Source organism: Pavona decussata, unplaced genomic scaffold, assembly GCF_977016875.1.
Source record: "Pavona decussata unplaced genomic scaffold, jaPavDecu1.1 SCAFFOLD_111, whole genome shotgun sequence".
In the NCBI taxonomy this organism is placed as follows: domain Eukaryota; kingdom Metazoa; phylum Cnidaria; class Anthozoa; order Scleractinia; family Agariciidae; genus Pavona; species Pavona decussata.
The window spans coordinates 156957-169809 of NW_028145525.1; the positions used below are offsets into that span (position 1 = coordinate 156957).

Genomic DNA, 12853 nt, shown 5'->3' on the forward strand with positions numbered 1-12853 from the left:
ATTAGTATTTTGTGTTCATTTCAAGTCCCATACATTAAAATCCACCAGGTACATAAGTGTCACTCTCTTTTTCTTGTTGTTTATCAGTTTTTTTCTTCCTTTTGCCTCGAAGCAATCTCCCCTGAGACTTGTTGGCTTCTTGCTCTTTGAAGTTTGCTTTGAAAACTCGCACTGAATCGGCTCATTGAGATTCATTTAGACAGTACTGGCCAGAAGAAATTGCAAGTTTCTCCAAAATCTTTGCAGAAGCCTGGCATCCAGTGTTAAAGTGGGCTACTGCATCATAAATGCCCAACTGTAAGATCTTAGCAGCAGCAAAAACACCCTTTGTTACTCGCTCCCAAAATGTAGTATTCAGTGCTTCATTCTGATTTTGTGTCTTTCCATCAAGACACCTACTCAGAAGACTGTCTTCACTCAATCTAGCATAAATTGGCGATCTAAGGGTTGTAACTTATTCGGGAGAATAACAAGGTCAAAAAACCAAGCAAATTACGGAAAGCACGGATGCGCAGCTTAAAGACGAACACGGCAAATTAACAACAATAGCGTGAAGGTTTATTGAACAGAAATGCTCAAAGTTCCAGTGACAAAAGTCGCTGAGTCGATAAGATTACAAGCACGATGAAAATCGATGAAAGACGATGAAAATTGATGTTAGTCGGTTTGAACTGAAAGGCGATAAGAAATAAATAGAAACTGATTTAGCTAAGCTATCTTAGAGTAACAAAAAAGGGAATATAAAAGGCTAAAATAAACGCTAATAGTGTCGAAAAGCATAACAATAAAATCCAATAGCATTAAAATCAAATAAGCTAACAACGATAATCAAGATGATACGATGATAGAAACTTTGATGTAGATCAATCAATAAATCCTTGTCTCCGTGCTGAGAACTGACGATTAATAGCGAATTGAAAAACTGAATACTATGAACTTATCTAGCACTGAAGGAATAAAACGAACGAAACTAAACTAAGAAACCTAAACCAATTACTAGAAAAACTAGAAACAAGAAAATAGTAAAAACTCACTTTGGTTTACACATGCCCCAATGCTTGACTTGACTAATGAGCTCTGACTAAGAACTTGACGGTGAGCACGAGTGTAGACTGAATTAAATCCAGATGGATGACTGAGACGTTGACTCGATGAAGTCTACACTAGAACTGAATTACTTAGCTGAAAACGCTAAAACTTATGACTAGCAAAAACAGGCTTGGCAAACCTAGAAAAACATAACGCATTTCCTTTGGGGGCGCTAAAGCAAAGCGCAGGAAACCATAATAGCTATGACTAACCTTATCTATGAAGGTGCTAATCTCTAAAGAAATACCAAAACACAAATTTAGCGATGGCGGGTAAAAAATACGGAAAAACATCACGTTTCAAACCAACATTCCGGCCCCTTAAAGGCGGTACTGCAGATAGCCTTTACAAGAAGAAAGGAAGAATGGTTTGAAACATGAGGTTGACTAAACTAAAACCTTAAAGTAATGACTAATAAACTATAACATAATGTCAAATAAAGTTCAATCCACTTGCAATGGATTTTCAGAGTTCAGTGTTCATACTAAATACTTAGGTACTGCTGTTTGGAACATCAGCTGCTTCCAGTAGCACAATCTTGTTGATTGGTCGAACCAGCTCGGGTGTACTGGCCTTCAGCTTGACAGAGCGTACTAGTCCATCTCTGCTGTTGGCATACACCTCCAGGATCCGACCGAGTGGCCAGGAGTTACGGGGTTTCTTGTCATCGAGTACCAGCACAACGTCGTCTACTGCAAAATTTCTTCGTTTCTTGTTCCATTTCTGCCGCTCCTGGAGAGAGGGTAAATATTCACGTACCCAGCGTCGCAAAACACATCAGCAAGGTACTGAACTTGATGCCAGCGGCGTTTGTTGCAACAATCCTGCTTAGAGAAGATTCCGGGTGGAACAACAGGTCCTGCTCGCAACAGCAACAGGTGATTGGGCGTCAGGGGTTCCAGATACCGTGGATCATCGGAGAGTTTGGTGATTAGGCTGCCGTTTACTATGGCCTCGACTTCACACATCAGGGTACTGAGACTTTCTTCATCTAGTACTTGTTCCTTGATTAAGGCTCTTAACACCTTGCGTACGGTGCGGATGCACCGCTCCCACACTCCACCGTGATGGGAACCAGTTGGGGGGTTGAAGGTCCACTTGACATTACGCTGTAGCAAGAAGTCATGGATCTGGCTTTGGTTCAAACTGTTGATAGCTTCGCGCAGCTCTCTCTCGCCCCTTAAAAAGTTGCCTCCGTTGTCGGAATGCATCTTTTTGGGCAGACCTCTTCTGCCACTTTACCCTCAGTGAGTAAGGGGGCCTGTCGATGATCTTCTTAGAGGTTGTCATGGCTGTCCAGCTTGCTTATGTACCCAATTTCTCTCAACGTGATGACGCAGCTGGTTTACTCTTTTCTTTGGCCATTTGAAATCTTTTTCTGGGCAGAGCCTATGTTTGCAGTCAACTCTAGACCCAATCCATAGAGCTTCTGTCTTCTTATTGTTGAGCCTGAGGCCAGATATATTCCCAAAAGCGTCTATAAGGAGTAAAGATTCAATAAAAGACTCTTCTGAACCGTCCAAGATCAGTGTTGTGTCATCTGCAAACTGACTCAATTTAAACTCTGTTCCATTTATCTTTATACCTGCTATTTTTTTTTCCTTCTAATAGCTTCAGCAAGTACCTCAACGGAGAGGACGAATAGATAAGGCAACAAAGGACAGCCTTGCCTAACTCCTCGACTAGGTTGAAAGAAATTACTTGACCAGCCATTATTCAAGATACACCTTTCAATATCACTGTAAAAGAGTTTGGTCCACCTTAGCAGCGACGAACCAAGACCAAAATGTTGTAAAGTTTTATTTATAAAAGACCAATCTAAGGTATCAAAAGCTTTCTCAAAATCGTGGAAGAGTAGAATCCCTGGGGTGTTGTTTTCTGCTGTGTGCTTAATAATGCTGTCTATGGTGCGTATATTCTCGCTTATATTTCTGCCTCTTATAAAACCTGTTTGGTCTTCAGAAATAAGTTTAGGAAGAAACGCCTTAAATCGACTTGCAACGGCTTTCGACGCAATCTTATAATCACAGTTTTAAAAGTAGTGTTATTGGTCGCCAATTCTTAATTGAAGTCAGGTCAGCATCCTTTTTCGGTATGAGTTTAACAATTCCACGTCTTTGTGATATTGAAAGACTACCTGTATCGTATGAGTAGTTAAGAGCCTTGATTAAAATTTCTCCAATATCATTCCAGAAAACTTTGTAAAATTCACAAGGGAGGCCATCTGTGCCTGGCGTTTTTTCAGATACCATGTCTTTTAAAGCTCCTAGACATTCTTTCAAGTTAAGGGGTCCTTCGCAAAAGAGCTGCTCTTCATTATTTAGAAACGTTCCATTTTGTAGAGGCGAAAAAAAGGTTTCTGCAGAATCTGCATTGACCTTAGAGCTATAAAGAGTTTTGTAGTAGGACTCACACTCTGATAATATCTCTTTGTCTGACAAAATTAATATATCTTCATCGTCTTTCAGTTGAGTGATTGTGCCTTGTTTGCAGTGCCTTTTCTCAAGATTGAGAAAATATGCAGTATTTTTTTCACCTTCGTTGTACCACCGAGATTTTGACCTTAAAATCGCACCTTTTGTTTGGTATTCAATTATTGTCTCTAATTCACACCTTTTCCTTTCTAACTCTGTCCAATTTTTCTGTTTTTGTTTTCCGTCCGAAAGAGTATCGGTCAATTGTCCTTCTAACACCTTAATTTTTCTTTCAACTTCAATTTGTTTTGATCCTAAATTCCTTTTCTTTGTTGCACGGTATTTCATTGATGCTTATCTCACTTTCATCTTTATCATTTCCCATAGAAGGTTTGGATCAACAGTGTCATCTTTCTCATATTCTTCTTTGGTTTTTACTATAACTGATTTGATTTGATCTACGTAATTTTTATCTGATATAAACGAGGTGTTGAGTTTCCAGAACCCTCGGCCTCTTGTGTTGGAGTGGAGTGAAATGTGTAAAGTAATCATAGAATGATCCGTTTTGTAGCCTTGTAATATATCAGCATTGATAGTGTTGCAAAGCGTGCATTGACTAATTAGAAAAAAGTCAAGTCTACAGTGGATTTCATGTTTCCTTTGCCGCCATGTATATCTCAGAGAGTTCGGATTTAGAGCTCTCCAGACGTCAACTAGGTCTAAGTTTTCAGAGAAGTTATTAATAACTTCCAAAGATTTATAATGAGTTCTGGCAAGGCCGCCTTTTTTGTCTTTCTCAACATCCAAAACCAAATTAAAGTCACCTACTATAATGTCCTCACAATTGAAGTCCGTTAAATGCTCAAAGAATGGTGTGAAAAAATTTGGATTGTCATCATTTGGAGCATAGATATTTGCCAGTGTTATCTGTTTCCCACTTGAGTTTAAGTCACATATCACAAAACGTCCCTCCGGGTCGACATAACTTTTAGAGTTGAAAAGCAAAATTATTGTTAAATAATATTGTGACACCTGCCTTTTTGCTAGAACAGCAGCTGAAAAGAGCTTGATAGCCCCATTCAGCTCGCCAGTCATGCATGCTGCTGTCCCAACAATGCGCTTCTTGAACAAGGAAGATTGAATATTTTTTTCTCGGAGCCATTTGAAAGTTTCTTGTCGTTCTACCTTGTCTCCCAAACCTCTAATGTTTATTGACACTATCTTAAGATCCGTTTTTTTGCGCTGGTTTGTGTCAAATATGTCGTACAGAACTGGTGGCACTCCATCAAAAGACGTTTAACTTGAACACAAAAATAAACACTTACATGAAACGTGCCGAAAATAATCCAAAAAAGGTAAACATAAACAAAAACAGACACACAGTAGATATTAAAAACATTAGTAAGGCACGGCGAGAAGTAGCAAACAGCTTGGTAGTTTAACGTTTAGTTAGTTGCGACCGTTACGTACCGCCCAAAATTTTCCTCTAACAAATAACTTGTCTGGTTGTGAAGCGCTGAAAGACGCGGGGATATCGTCTTTCATGCTAGTTTCAAGGTCTCGATCTGAGGTTTCCTTCTGTCAACTATTTCGCTTGGAAGATCCCTGAACATTTGATTTCCGGTTCCCTGCAGGCGGCGTCCCAGGGTTAATAACTTCTCGCAGTCTTGAAAGCGCAAGAAGTGAGCGAGAATCGGTCTTGGTTTTCCGTCTCTTCTCTTCCCGACGCGATGTACTCTTTGCATCTCTACATCCCTGGCATTTAAAAAGCCAAGTTCTTGTTCCAAGAAATTTCGTAGAACTTATTCGGTGTCTTCTCTTGTAGCAGTCTCTTTGACGTTCATAAATTCGATGTTTTCGCGTCTCAAGTACGCTTCAAGATAAAGATTTTTTGTGTGTAGGTCATCCGTTTTCTTTTCAAGGGCTCTCGTTTGATGTGTCAAATTGGCCAATTCTGCCTCAGAGGCTGCCTCTTTTGCAGTGACGTCTTCAAGATTCTTTTTCTACATCTTAATGTTATCCTTCATGACAGCTATTTCATGTTCGTTGCCATGTTGGGCATCCTCCAGTACGTTTGTTCTTGACTCTAAATTTTCTAATTTTTCTTCAATCTTCTCCAAGGAATTTTCAAGATGTTGTCACCTTCTTCTTCGACAGAACTATTCTTAACTTGACCTTTAGCTTTCTTTTTTTCTGGAGAGTTGTTGGAGTCTTCTGAGGAATTAGAGGATCTATTTCTACGTCTTGACATATAACGTTCCAATACATTGGCCATTTATCCTTTTCGAAAATTGCTATCGAAGGCGGACGACAAACGCAAACGTCCTATTCCGCCATTACTCGATTAAGTTGCGGTGATAGGAAATTGTTATCGCGTGAAATTTTCGCGCCTTGATGATGACTGTCAAACGTCAGTACTCAATGGGAGTGATTGACAGCTGAGATTAAACGGTGAATTCTTCAAATTCCTTCACGGTGCGGTGAATTGAAGACATTGAACCAATTGTCAAATGTTTGAGCAAATTCGAACAAAAATGTAACTTACTCCGGAGAATAACAAGGTAAAAAAACCAAGCAAATTACGGAAAGCACGGATGCGCAGCTTAAAGACGAACACGACAAATTAACAACAATAGCGTGAAGGTTTATTGAACAGAAATGCTCAAAGTTCCAGTGACGAAAGTCGCTGAGTCGATAAGATTATAAGGTCGATGAAAATCGATGAAAGACAATGAAAATTGATGTTAGTCGGTTTGAACTGAAAGGCGATAAGAAATAAATAGAAACTGATTTAGCTAAGCTATCTTAGAGTAACAAAAAAGGGAATATAAAAGGCTAAAATAAACGCTAATAGTGTCGAAAAGCATAACAATAAAATCCAATAGCATTAAAATCAAATAAGCTAACAACGATAATCAAGATGATACGATGATAGAAACTTTATTGTAGATCAATCAATAAATCCTTGCCTCCGTGCTAAGAACTGACGATTAATAGCGAATTGAAAAACTGAATACTATGAACTTATCTAGCACTGAAAGAATAAAACGAACGAAACTAACCTAAAAAACCTAAACCGATTACTAGAAAAACTAGAAACAAGAAAATAGTAAAAACTCACTTTGGTTTACACACGCACCAATGCTTGACTTGACTAATGAGCTCTGACTAAGAACTTGACGGTGAGCACGAGTGTAGACTGAATTAAATCCAGATGGATGACTGAGACGTTGACTCGACGAAGTCTACACTAGAACTGAATTACTTAGCTGAAAACGCTAAAACTTATGATTAGCAAAAACGTGCTTGGCAAACCTAGAAAAACATAACGCATTTCCTTTGGGGGCGCTAAAGCAAAGCGCAGGAAACCATAATAGCTATGACTGACCTTATCTATGAAGGTGCTAATCTCTAAAGCAATACCGAAACACCAATGTAGCGATGGCGGGTAAAATATACGGAAGGACATCACGTTTCAAACCAACAAGGGTAACCCAGCACCATGTTTGTAATTGTTTGTGTGATTTGCTTGATCCCCGTGTATCCACACCAGCTATTAGCACCATCTGGGCAATGCTGCAGATGCAACTTTCTGTCTTCTGATGATGGGCAATGAAACAAACTTGTAAGTGTAGCTGTCTTCATTCCTGAGAGATTATCAGAATTGCTTCTGAGGGCAATACAATAATAGTTCTGTAACTTGTCAATCATGTTGTTTGTCAGTCTTCCTCTCCAACCCATTCCTTTTTTGTCCTTTTTTAGTTCACGTAAAGTGGTACCGTGTCTTCTGCATATTTTCAACACATCCTTTCTTCTGCACTTCAATATCATAAATCATGTTCTGATCTTTTAATTAAATTAAATCTTTTACTGTCTTCATCCCCATAATATTCAGAATACAGAACCTTGTGTTTCTCTATAGACCAACTGAAGATCTCCAAGGCATCTTCTGGTGCCATATTTGGGGCTGATCCTCAATAATTTGCCTGACATTTTGGCTCGTGATCTGCCCTCCATGCTGCATTTTCTGAGGTGTCAGCATCATTTTCATGTTCTCTGCACTTCTTGCAAACTTTGCTCAAAGGTTCAACATCCAGAACCTTTCCAGTATCCATGCTAATGGCACTGACACAACCATTTAGGGAGGAAAATCCTTTTCTTTGCCAGGTGCCACCACAAGATACACCACACTTGACTACACCATCCTGAAAATCTGGTTTTATGCTATGAATTTCTTTATCCGCACCGGCCATTGTTTCGACTGCCACGCTTTTGTTGCTTTGAGCAACGCTTGGTTGTGCAGAGCATACGGTGTTTGCCTTGGAGGTTGAGGCATGTTTATCAGCCGACAAAATCGTTTTGCTGCTGCAAGCTCACAACCAACTGATCGCATGGCATACACAAGTCTCCAGTTGACCTCAAAACATTGCTGGTTAGGTATTTTGAGAGACGTGAAGAAGTCCTTCACCTAGCCACATGAAGTACAAAACAAGCGAACATGGCTGGCACATCCCTTCTGTTCAAGAGTGCTCTTGCAAAATTAAACTGCATTCAAAGCACTCCTTACAAGGCAAACTTCTGAATACAGAGTCCAGTACAACCATGTCGACAAAACGAAATCCAGTTATGGATCTGTACTTGCTTTCCCACAATCTGGCAATTTAGACTGCTTGGGGAGTGGAACTTTCCTTCGGAGTTGCTTTTGGTTTGGTCTGCAGTGGAAGCTTCGCTGACACACGTATGTTTCTTCCTTGAATGCTGATTTTCACAGAATTTATGCTTCTTCGAATATCCAGAGCAAGCTTTCGGTATCTTTTTCAGGCAAGAAAGATAAATTTCCGAGAACAGTAAGCTACAAAGTATAAAAATCCAGAAGGATGCGACCAAAATGGTGGATAAAGCAGTGTGATATTTTTCAAGTTTGCTTTTCATGTATGCCTAATTCAAATGCCCCAGGCAAAGCAAATGGAGACTTTTGCATAAGGGAGGGGAGCCATGGTTATTTTTTGGTTCGGTGAATGAGGCCTTAGCATTTTTTTTTTTTTATTGTTTCTTGCTGTAAAAAAAAATCGTTGCCATAGCCGTTGTTATGGAAAAATACCATCATTCTCGGGAATCTTGCTTAAATTTCCCTTTCAGAACAGAACTGGGAATGAAAGAACAATAATTAAGGATGGCAAACTCACTGAAATTAGAAATTAGCAATTTCCAGTAAAAAATGCGAAATTTATAGTGAAAGACAACCTTAAGTCACGTTCTTATGTATGATAACAATTATTGCAAATAATAATAATAATAATAATAATAATAATAATAATAATAATAATAATAACTACTTGTATAGCACTTATCCACTCCTGTTTTAAGCGCTTTACAAAGATGAAAAGAATTCATGTCTGTTTAAAATAATTCCTTAAAAGATTAGTCTTAAGTTTACGTTTAAAAAGATTTAAATTGTTACCAGAACGAATGTCAACAGGTAGTTTGTTCCAGAGTTCTGGGGTTGAAACAACAAAAGCTCTGGAGCCATATCACTTGAGATTAAAGTTGACAGGACACAGGCAAAATGCGTAAGACAACCGGAGCGTTCTTAAAGTTGAATAGCAGCGTTCCTAGATGTCGCTGTCAACTTAACAAATTGGAAAATTAATATTTTAGCCAATTGTAGGAACTCGTACATTAAAAAAATGTTCATTTATGCACAGCAAAAAATGTTTACCACCACATTTTGTTGCAATTGATGATAAACACAACCATTTAAAAAAAAAAACGCAGAATGAATGGCTTTTCCCGGAAATAGTTACAAAACTAATCGAGGCGGGACAACATAAATACAGGAACACTTGAGAACAGTAACAACAGCTTTTCGTTCCGAGTCATAATAAACAGAATAAATATGACAAAATGAAAGAATACACACGTCCATCCAGCTCGAGGACCACATGAGTAATTGATTTTAATGATAATTGAGTGAACTGATTTTAACAAAAGAGGGAGAAAGTTTGTCAATAATACACACACTGACTATCTGATATATGGGCTAAATGTGTTTAAGAGTGTACCATCTACCAATAATATTTGGTTATTAACCAGCCTTCTGATAGGGTGCGATAAAATAGGTGGTTTTCACCTCACACATCGTCACGCAAGTGAAAAAATAAAATCCTCAACCATTCAATAGATAAAGTCAAGAAATTGATATGTTGTAGAAGAGTTATACATAAACAACGTGTGAAAGCCACAGGGCTGTGCGATATCTCCTAATCGAGTTATTCGAGAAAATGTACCACGGAAAATTACAGAGTTTAGTATGGGACGCCATGTTGGTGCCCCGTCTGATGGGCACCAACATGGCGGCCGGAAACCAACAAAAACATCTGGAGTTTACCTTGGCTATTTCAAAGCCTTTCTTCTCTCTGCTGAACTTTCACACATTGACATTAACGCTTCTATTACATGTTAGCTGGTCAGACCTAAAAAAAACACACGAGGCGAATCGATGTTTTCATGTACGTGACATGTTTAGAGCAGCAATCCTTCTGTCACGCACTGCGCAAAAATCTAAAATTCAAACTGCTCTATTTTCAAAACAAAGAATGCTATCCTGCTGAAAACAAGCAAGCCGATGGAAATTTAGATTTTCTTATATGTGATGAAGATAAAAACCCAAAATTGTGTTAAGTTATGAATTTCAGTTTTTTATGACGTCATGTGAAAACCAAGAATACAGAACTTGTGGCATTTTCAGGGTAGAGTGTGCAGTAAATTATGCAAATGATGCTTTTTTTCCTGAGCTATTTTAAGCTTGTTTTACTAGGTTTCAGGGGAAGAAAACCACTTTTTGTGCTACTCTTAAGACAATTTGAACATAAAGGAACAATAATTTAGCATCTTTGTATAAATCGGGATAAAAAAAGTTAAATCAGGTTATTAGAAACCGAACCAAGGTCTTATGTGCCACCTTGGCCCAAAGTGGATAGGTTACAAGTAACATATACAACATCATTCAACAGATGTAAAAGAACTACTTGTGGCTATTCACGTGGGTGGTTCTGTGTTGGTGTAAAGGTACTTGCCAACTTAGAAGTAGCCAGTGACTTCATTTATCCCCAATTATAGTGACTTGTTAATAATAAAAAAAAAATACGGAAATAACTGGGAATTTGCAGCGGCCTGCATGTACATTGCATCCACACAGTGGTTCTTCGTCTATTGATTCCAGTGATTTCAGATCGAATTGTGTGAGGGGGAAAACTGGAAAACTGATTGAAAAACTCTTAGATTAGGGGTGTGAGAACGACCAACAAACTTGAACAACAACCCAAATATGCCCTCTAGTCCTATATTTGAACCTTGTCCACAATGACAGCAGGGCCAAAGAATACAACTGAACTATGAACTGTGTCAATGTCATTTCATCTGAACCAATTAAACCCTTTCACCACTGCAAACGGTTGAGTGCAAGAACTTGAAACTGACGAAAGAATTGCCATGAGGACTTCCAACGGCACAGCCAAACTGATAGCTTCCCTGGTACTCAACAACAGTGTAATACCGCTTGTCTGGATAGAGGGCAGTGTAAGGCTGCTCAGCTCTTGTTTATGCAGTTCCAAAATCATGTGGCATTGGAAGGCATGACCACTATTTAGGCTGGGCACTGGCGACTCAGCCTCAATGGGCTCTTGCAAAAAGTAGAGAAATACACCACAGTCATATGTGCTCTGCTGTTGTGGAACATTTTCTGGGGTGTTTGTTGCAAACAGCCACTGCTTTGCATCTACGTGGTTGTCAATTTCCTGTAGGATTCTCCCCATCTTAACAATGGCATCTTCAGTGGATGGCTTAGTAAAGATCCCACCTTGCTGTCCAAAACAATAATTGGTGTTTCTTTTGGAAGAGCAACAAGGAAAAAAACAATGTTCTTGTTCAATTTCTGGTGTGTAATTTGATCAATTCGATAATGCACTCCCATGACTGCTGAGTACTGTTAGGTGTTTTAGCGAGATAGCTTTCTTCATCAGCGTTGTACTCATCTTTGTCATGAGTAACATCAAGAAATTTTTACAGTGAAGTGCTGAATAGCTTTTCTTTTCCAGGTGTGCCACTTGCTTTCTTCTTTTAGGGCACTGTCTCAGTACCTTCTGGATCTGCCACATTATTTTTTTTCTCTTATCTCTTAAGTTGCTGGATGCATCTAAGGCTGTCTGACACTTTCTTGGACAACCGCTTACTTCACCCAGGAATAGAGGTTTCTTTTCGCAACGAAATCAACATCCTAAGAGAAAAAAGGGAAAATATTTTCAATACAGCAGAGAGGATTGTGCAGAAATTGGGAAAATGGCAAGTGAAAATGGAAACAAGAAAACCCTAGAATGTTTTGCTGAAGAATTTCTAAGCTTAAAAGAAAGTACAGTGTGTACCTTTAAAAAGGCATTTCGAGGGCAACTTTCTGCACAAACAAGACAAGGAAATGTTCAACTGGTCACATCCCTGGAAACGTAGAAACGTGGCTGACCACTGTTCCTTTACGACCTGGACAGCAAACTGACAGCATTTTTACAAAACCTCAGGTCTAGAGGTGGTGTAGTGAACGGATGCATTGTTTCAGTTGCTGCAAAAGTGCTGATTAGCAGCAATCCGTCGATGTGTGACAAGTACCTCTCATTTACACCCACGTGAGGATGGACTCGATCTATTTAGAGGCGTTGCAACTTTTCACGGCATGCAGGTACGACAACTAAACCACCAGTTCCAAGAGGATTTTATGATGATTGCAAGCTAACTTACCTCTCGGACATGCTCTCAATGGAAAAGAAGTGCTACTGCCTGTTGATCGGTATCAAGACATTTACGCAAACAATTAATTAAACAGCATCAGTTGTGAAACTTAACGGCAACATTTCTCTTTGGAGTCTGCAGAAAGGAATATTTAATTTACATGGATAGTGAGGTCAAAGAGAAGAAAGGAAAAGAAAAGTTGTTAATTGCAAGAATCATTCTGATGAGTTCTCATATAGATTCAGCAGGAAGTGATTTCCTTTGACGGGTGTTTAGAAAATGGTTTGATCAAATTCAGGTACATGTTAAATAACATTGACAAAGAAATGAAGTGTCTCACTCAAAGATGCGAATTTAAAGTGAGTCAAAATGCAAAATTTTCGCAAAATCACGAAATGAACGTGTCGCAAGAATGTCATGTAAAAAGGTAGTGTTTGTTGTCGAAAGAAAAGTTGTTAATTGTAAGAATCATTCTGATGAGGTCTTATATACATTCTGCAGGAAGTGATTTGCTTTGACGGGTGTTTAGAAAATGGTGGCAGGCTGCCTTTGTTGTGAGGAACGTTGGTATA

At 38.9% G+C, this 12853-nt stretch overlaps 1 pseudogene; it reads right to left on the minus strand.

The window, feature by feature from the left end:
• Nucleotides 1–34: 34 nt before the first annotated feature.
• Nucleotides 35–11317, minus strand: LOC146470756 (uncharacterized; annotated as a pseudogene).
• Nucleotides 11318–12853: the final 1536 nt, after the last annotated feature.